The sequence below is a fragment of the Triticum dicoccoides genome, chromosome 1B, assembly GCF_002162155.2.
Source record: "Triticum dicoccoides isolate Atlit2015 ecotype Zavitan chromosome 1B, WEW_v2.0, whole genome shotgun sequence".
NCBI classification, from domain to species: domain Eukaryota; kingdom Viridiplantae; phylum Streptophyta; class Magnoliopsida; order Poales; family Poaceae; genus Triticum; species Triticum dicoccoides.
This window is the reverse complement of record NC_041381.1, coordinates 708,571,997-708,580,858: the sequence shown is the minus strand read 5'-3', so window position 1 is coordinate 708,580,858 and position 8,862 is coordinate 708,571,997.

Genomic DNA, 8,862 nt, shown 5'->3' with positions numbered 1-8,862 from the left:
TCAGAAGTGCTCGGGACAACTACTGAGTGAGAGTAAGTGCTCCTTACTTTTTAGCAATCACTGTCCGGAGGAGACCAGAGAAGCAATTAAGAGTATCTTGGGAGTTGTGGTGGCGACCTTTGGGAGCAAGTACTTGGGGCTGCCAACTCCGGAAGGGAGGATGAAAGACGACAATTTCCAACCAATCATGGATAGGTTAGGGAATAGATGTAATGACTATTCTGAAGAGTTTATAGCCTACGCGCCGAAGGAAGTTCATGTGAAATCTGTGGTACATGTTCTCCCTTGCTATACCATGGGGGTGTTCCTCTTGTCGAAAGGGTTTTGTGAAAAGTATGAGAAGATGATCAGAGATTTTTGGTGGGGTGACGAAAAGGACCATATGAAGGTCCATTGGATGTCTTGGGAACACATGATTCGACCAAAATGGGCGGGTGGTATTGGCTTCAGAGATATGCATAATTTCAATATTGCTCTCCTTGCGAAACAAGGTTGGAGACTGCTACAGATGTCGGATAACCTGTGAGTGAGAGTGATCAAGTCCAAATACTACCCGCACGGAAATCTGCTTGATACAGTATTTGCTTCGGATGCGTCACCCGTTTGGAGGGCATTGAGGCCGACCTTGAACTGCTCCAAAAAGGGATCATCTGGAGAGTAGGTGATGGTAAAAGTATCCAAATCAAAAGGGATCAATGGATTCCTCGAAGAGAGGGACTACAAATAGCAACGTTCATAAGGCGCACGAGGATTTGATGGGTCAATCAGTTAATGCACACAGATAGAAATGAATGGACCATTGATCTCATTAAACAAATCTTCCATGATTTTGATGCGGAAGAAATATGCAAGATTGTCATACCAAGAACACATGTAGCAGACCACATGGCTTGGCACTACGAGAAGAATGGGATTTTCTCGGTGAGGAGTGCATATAAGTTGGCCGCGTCTTGCCAGGATCAAGTGTCTCTGAAACCTTTGAGTTCTTTGAGTGAGGCGCACGACGAGAGCAAGCAAGGAATTGATCAATACATGCCATTTTCGTCTCGTGAAGACACACAATGTGGCAAGAAGAAGAAGAAGCAGAAATCATTTCATGGACAGTCGCACGCCTGTCAGCAGGAGGAGCAACACTTGAGTTATCATTATATGTTTCCTCTTTTCAAGTTATTCCCCCCCAATCATGCTGCTACTGGCAACATAGAACTAACATAAACTCATTATCATTATATGTTTAAGTTATCTCGGCCGCGGCTATCCTTCTATCTAGTACTAATGAAAAGGAACCAAAAATGGCGGCTTAGTCCCCGTGTGTTTGTTTAAACAAACAATAACTGTAGTAGTAGCAGTAGCAGTAGCAGTAGCAGTAGAGGTCTGTGCTTTGAAACAATGATCATCGCATTTCGTCGAGCATGTGGTGTGCATCGTCATCGTCCAACGGCGGCCCAACAGCCGAGCGAGATTGGACGGTAGGATCGAGCACAGCGTGCCGGCTACCGACGGGACAGCTGTGGTCGCCGAGCTGTGGCCGCTCCCTTCCTTGGTCCAGCCCTTGGGCAATCAAGGGATGATATGTGCGTGCCGGGAGAGGCAGGCGCCGGCGCGACACTGTAAGACAATAGGTTTGGGGGAACTGGCACAACCCTCTAGGGGTGGCCTATCACATATGTATATAATGAAGGGGTACAACGTTACATCATACGTACACATATACGGGAACTATACAATCTAACACCCTCCCTCAATCTTAGCCACTTCTTGAAGAATCTAGAAGGGTAAGATTGCACCGACAGGTCTCGAACTATGGTAGAGGAAATGGCTTGGTAAAGATGTCTGTAAGTTGATCCTTGGAAGAGATGAACTTGATCTGTAGTTGCCTCTGAGATACATGTTCCCGTAAAAAATGATAGTCAACTTCAATGTGTTTCGTTCGGGCACGAAATACCGGATTTGCAAACAGGTATGTAGCACCGATGTTGTCACACCAAAGAATAGGAGACTGTGATTGAGGTATACCCAATTCCTGAAGCGAAGACTATATCCAGATAATTTCTGCAGTTGCATTAGCCACAGCCTTATACTCAGCTTTAGTACTACTACGTGAAATATTAGCTTGTTTCCGAGCACTCCAGGCGATCAAGGTAGAACCAAAGAACACAGCATAGCCCCCCGGGGATCGCCTGTCATCCGGACTGCCTGTTGGAAATATGCCCTAAAGGCAATAATAAATTAGTTATTATTATTATATTTCCTTGTTCATGATAATCGTTTATTATCCATGCTATAATTGTATTGATAGGAAACTCAGATACATGTGTGGGTACATAGATAACACCATGTCCCTAGTAAGCCTCTAGTTGACTAGCTCGTTGATCGACAGATGGTTACGGTTTCCTGACCATGGACATTGGATGTCTTTGATAACGGGATCACATCATTAGGAGAATGATGTGATGGACAAGACCCAATCCTAAGCCTAGCACAAAGATCGTAGTTCGTATGCTAAAGCTTTTCTAATGTCAAGTATCATTTCCTTAGACCATGAGATTGTGCAACTCCCGGATACCGTAGGAATGCTTTGGGTGCACCAAACGTCACAACGTAACTGGCTGGCTATAAAGGTGCACTACGGGTATCTCCGAAAGTGTCTGTTGGGTTGGCACGAATCGAGACTGGGATTTGTCACTCCGCGTGTCGGAGAGGTATCTCTGGGCCCACTCGGTAGGACATCATCATAGTGTGCACAATGTGACCAAGGGGTTGATCACGGGATGATGTGTTACGAAACGAGTAAAGAGACTTGCCAGTAATGAGATTGAACAAGGTATCGGCATACCGACGGTCGAATCTCGGGCAAGTACAATACCGGTAGACAAAGGGAATTGTATACGGGATTGATCGAATCCTCGACATCGTGGTTCATCCGATGAGATCATCGTGGAACATGTGGGAGCCAGCATGGGTATCCAGATCCCGCTGTTGGTTATTGACCGAAGAACGTCTCGGTCATGTCTGCATGATTCCCGAACCCGTAGGGTCTACACACTTAAGGTTCGATGACGCTAGGGTTATATAGGAAGTTTGTATGTGGTTACCGAATGTTGTTCGGAGTCCCGGATGAGATCCCAAATGTCATGAGGAGTTTCGAAATGGTCCGCAGGTAAAGATTTATATATGGGAAGTCCTATTTTGGTCACCGGAAAAGTTTCGGGTTTTATCGGTAACGTACCGGGACCACCGGGAGGGTCCCGGGGGTCCACCAAGTGGGTCCACCGGTCCCGGAGGGCTGCATGGGCCAAGTGTGGGAGGGGACCAGCCCCAGGTGGGCTGGTGCGCCCCCCCCACAAGGGCCCAAGGCGCCTAGGGTTGGGGGAGGGGGCGCACCCACCTAACTTGGGGGGCAAGTTTCGCCTCTCCCCCCCCCTGGCCGCACCCTAGATGGGTTTTGGGGGCAGCCGCACCCTTGGGGGTGGGAACCCTAGGGGAGGCGCAGCCCCCTCCCTCTCCCCTATATATACTTGAGGATTTTGGGGCTGCCAACATAAGAGTTTCACCTCTCCCTGGCGCAGCCCTACCTCTCTCCCTCCTCCTCTCCCATGGTGCTTGGCGAAGCCCTGCAGGATTGCCACGCTCCTCCACCACCACCACGCCGTTGTGCTGCTGCTGGACGGAGTCTTCCTCAACCTATCCCTCTCTCATTGCTGGATCAAGGCATGGGAGACGTCACCGGGCTGCATGTGTGTTGAACGCGGAGGTGCCGTCCGTTCGGCACTAGGATCTCCGGTGATTTGGATCACGACGAGTACGACTCCTTCAACCCCGTTCTCTTGAACACTTCCGCTTAGCGATCTACAAGGGTATGTAGATGCACTCTCCTTCCCCTCGTTGCTGGTTTCTCCATAGATAGATCTTGGTGACACGTAGGAATTTTTTTGAATTTCTGCTACGTTCCCCAACAGCGGCATCATGAGCTAGGTCTATTGCGTAGATTCTTTGCACGAGTAGAACACAAAGTAGTTGTGGGCGTTGATTTTGTTCAATATGCTTACCGTTACTAGTCCAATCTTGTTTCGACGGTATTGTGGGATGAAGCGGCCCGGACCGACCTTACACGTACTCTTACATGAGACAGGTTCCACCGACTGACATGCACTTGGTGCATAAGGTGGCTAGCGGGTGCCGGTCTCTCCCACTTTAGTCGGAACAGATTCGATGAAAAGGGTCCTTATGAAGGGTAAATAGCAATTGGCATATCATGTTGTGGTTTTGCGTAGGTAAGAAAGGTTCTTGCTAGAAACCCATCGCAGCCACGTAAAACATGCAAACAACAATTAGAGGACGTCTAACTTGTTTTTGCAGGGTATGCTATGTGATGTGATATGGCCAAAAGAATGTGATGAATGATATGTGAAATGATATGTGATGTATGAGATTGATCATGTTCTTGTAATAGGAATCACGACTTGCATGTCGATGAGTATGACAACCGGCAGGAGCCATAGGAGTTGTCTTAATTTATTGTATGACCTGCGTGTCATTGAACAACGCCATGTAATTACTTTACTTTATTGCTAACCGGTAGCCATAGTAGTAGAAGTAATAGTTGGCGAGACAACTTCATGAAGACACGATGATGGAGATCATGATGATGGAGATCATGGTGTCATGCCGGTGATGATGATGATCATGGAGCCCCGAAGATGGAGATCAAAAGGCGCAAAATGATATTGGCCATATCATGTCACTATTTGATTGCATGTGATGTTTATCATGTTTATGCATCTTATTTGCTTAGAACGACGGTAGTAAATAAGATGATCCCTCATTAAAATTTCAAGAAAGTGTTCCCCCCTAACTGTGCACCCTTGCGAAAGTTCATCGTTTCGAAGCACCACGTGATGATCGGGTGTGATAGATTCTTACGTTCAATACAACGAGTGTAAGCCAGATTTACACACGCGAAACACTTAGGTTAACTTGACGAGCCTAGCATGTACAGACATGGCCTCGGAACACAAGAGATCGAAAGGTCGAGCATGAGTCGTATAGTAGATACGATCAACATGAAGATGTTCACCGATGATGACTAGTCCGTCTCACGTGATGATCGGACATGGCCTAGTTGACTCGGATCATGTAATCACTTAGATGACTAGAGGGATGTCTATCTGAGTGGGAGTTCATTAGATGAACTTAATTATCCTGAACATAGTCAAAAACCCTTTGCAAATTATGTCATAGCTCGCGCTTTAGTTCTACTATTTTAGATATGTTCCTAGAGAAAATATAGTTGAAAGTCGACAGTAGCAATTATGCGGACAATAGTAGGCTTATGTCCTTAATGCACCGCTCGGTGTGCTGAACCTCGAACGTCGTTTGTGGATGTTCCGAACATCTGACATACACGTTTTGATGACTACGTGATAGTTCAGTGGAGAATGTTAAACGGTTTAGAATTGAGGCACCGAAGAAGTTTTTGAAACGTCACGGAACATATGAGATGTTCTGAGGGCTGAAATTGGGATTTCAGGCTCGTGTCTACGTCAAAGAGGTATAAGACTTCCGACGAGTTTTCTAGCCTACAAACTAAGGGAGTAGATCTCAATCGTTGAGCTTGTACTCAGATTGTCTGGGTACAGAAATCACTTGAATCGAGTGGGAGTTAATCTTCCAGATGAGATAGTGATGTTTCTCCAAAGACATTGCCACCAAGCTACTAGAGCTTCGTGATGAACTATAACATAACAGGGATAGATGATCCTTGAGCTATTCGCAATGTTCGACACCGCGAATGTAGAAATCAAGAAAGAGCATCAATTGTTGATGGTTAGTGAAACCACTAGTTTCAAGAAGGGCTAGGGCAAGAAGGGGTACTTCATGAAACGGCAAATCAGTTCCTGCTCCAGTGAAGAAACCCAAGGTTGAACCCAAACCCGAGACTAAGTGCTTCTGTAATGAGAGGAACGGACACTGAAGCAGAACCATCCTAGATACTTGGTAGATAAGAAGGCATGCAAGGTCAATAGAAGTATATTGGATATACATTACGTTAATGTGTACTTTGCTAGTACTCCTAGTAGCATCAGGGTATTAGATACCGGTTCGGTTGCTAAGTGTTAGTAACTCAAAATAAAAGCTACGGAATAAACGGAGACTAGCTAAAGGTGAGATAACGATGTGTGTTGGAAGTGTTTCCAAGGTTGATGTGATCAAGCATCGCACGCTCCCTCTACCATCGAGATTGGTGTTGAACTTGAATATTGTTATTTGGTGTTTGCGTTGAGCATAGACATGATTGGATTATGTCTACCGCAATACGGTTATTCATTTAAGGAGAATAATGGTTACTCTATTTATTTGAATAATACCTTCAATGGTCTTACACCTAAAAGAATGGTTTATTGAATCTCGATCGTAGTGATACACATTTTAATGCCAAAAGATATAAGATAGTAATGATAGTACCACTTACTTGTGGCACTGCCATGTAAGTCATATTGGTATAAAACGCATGAAGAAGCTCCATGTTGATGGATCTTTGGACTCACTCGTTTTTTGAAAAGTTTGAGACATGTGAACCATGTCTATTGGTGTATACGCATGAAGAAACTCCATGCAGATGGATCGTTTGGACTCACTTGATTTTGAATCACTTGAGATATGCAAATCATACCACATGGGCAAGATGACTGGAAAGCCTCGTTTTCAGTAAGATGGAACAAGATAGCAACTTGTTGGAAGTAACACATTTTGATGTGTGCAGTCCAATGAGTGCTGAGGCATGCAGTGAATACCGTTATGTTCTTACTTTATAGATGATTTGAGTAGATATTGAGTATATTTACTTGATGAAACACAAGTCTGAATTATTGAATGGTTCAAGTAATTTCAGAGTGAAGTTGAAGATCATCGTGACAAGAGGATAAAATGTCTATGATATGATCATAGAGATGAGTATCTGAGTTACGAGTTTTGGCACGCAATTAAGACATTGTGGAAATTGTTTCACAATTAATACCGCCTGGAACACCATAGTGTGATGGTGTGTCCGAACATCATAGTTGCACCCTATTGGATATGGTGTGTACCATGATGTCTCTTATCGAATTACCACTATCGTTCATGGGTTAGGCATTAGAGACAACCACATTCACTTTAATAGGGCACCACGTAATTCCGTTGAGATGACAGCGTGTGAACTGTGGTTTAGAGAAACCTAAGCTGTCGTTTCTTGAAAGTTTTGGGTTGCGACGCTTATGTGAAAAGTTTCATCCTGATAAGCTCGAACCCAAAGCGGATAAATACATCTTCATAGGACACCCAAAAACAGTTGGGTAAACCTCCTAATTCAGACCCAGATGCAAAAGATTGTTTCTACAAACGGGTCCTTTCTCGAGGAAAAGTTTGTCTCGAAAGAATTGAGTGGGAGGATGGTGGAGACTTGATAAGGTTAATGAACCATCACTTTAACCAGTGTGTAGCAGGGCACAGGAAGTTGTTCATGTGGCACCTACACCAATTGAAGTGGAAGCTGGTGATAGTGATCATGAAACTTCGGATCAAGTCACTACCAAACCTCGTAGGTCGACAAGGACGCGTACTGCTTCGGAGTGGTACAGTAATCCTGTCTTGAAGGTCATGTTGCTGGACAACGATGAACCTACGAGCTATGGAGAAGCGATGGTGGGCTCGGATTCCGACAAATGGCTTGAGGCCATAAAATCCGAGAGAGGATCCATGTATGAAAACAAAGTGTAGACTTTGGAAGAACTACTTGATGGTCGTAAAGGCTGTTGGGTACAGATGGATTTTAGAAGAAGACGGACAATGATGGTAAAGTGTCACCATTAAGAAAGCTCGACTTGTCGTTAAGATGTTTTCCGACAAGTTCAAGGAGTTGACTGCGATGAGACTTTCTCATTCATAGCGATGCTAAGAGTCTGTTGGAATTAGATTAGCAGTTACTACATTATTTATGAAATCTTGCGGATAGGATGTCAAAACATTGTTTCCTCGATGTAATACTTAAGGAAAGGTTGTATGTGATACAACCAGAAGGTTTTGACAATCCTGAAAGACGCTAACAAGTATGCAAAGCTCCAGCAATCCTTATAAGGACTGGAGTAAGCACCTCGGAGTTGGAATGTACGCTTTGATGAGATGATCAAAGATTTTGGGTTTATACAAAGTTTATGAGAAACTTGTATTTCCAAAGAAGTGAGTGGGAGCACTATAGAATTTCTGATGAGTATATGTTGTTAACATATTGTTGATCAGAAATAATGTAGAATTTCTGGAAAGCATATGGGGTTATTTGAAAAGTGTTTTCAATAGAAAACCTGGATTAAGCTGCTTAAACGTTGAGCACCAAGATCTATGAGGATAGATCAAAAATGCTCAATGGTACTTTCAAATGAGCACATACCTTGACATGATCTTGAAGGTGTTCAAGATGGATCAGACAAAGAAGGAGTTCTTGCCTGAGTTGTAAGGTATGAAGTTAAGAGTTAAAGCTCGACCACGGCAGAAGAGAGAGAAAGGACAAAGGTCGTCCCCTATGCTTAAGACATAGGCTCTGTAGTATGCTATGTTGTGTACCGCACCGGAAGTGTGCCTTGCCATGAGTTAGTCAAGGGGTACAAGAATGATCCAGGAACGGATCATCGGACAGCGGTCAAAATTGTCCTTGGAGTAAATAAGGACATGTTTCTCGATTATGGATGTGATAAAGAGTTCGGCGTAAAGGGTTACGTCGATGCAAGCTTTAACACCTATCCGAGTGACTCTGAGTAGCAAACCGGATACGTATAGTGGAGCAACCATTTGGAATAGCTCCAAGTCGAGCGTGGAAGCAACATTTAC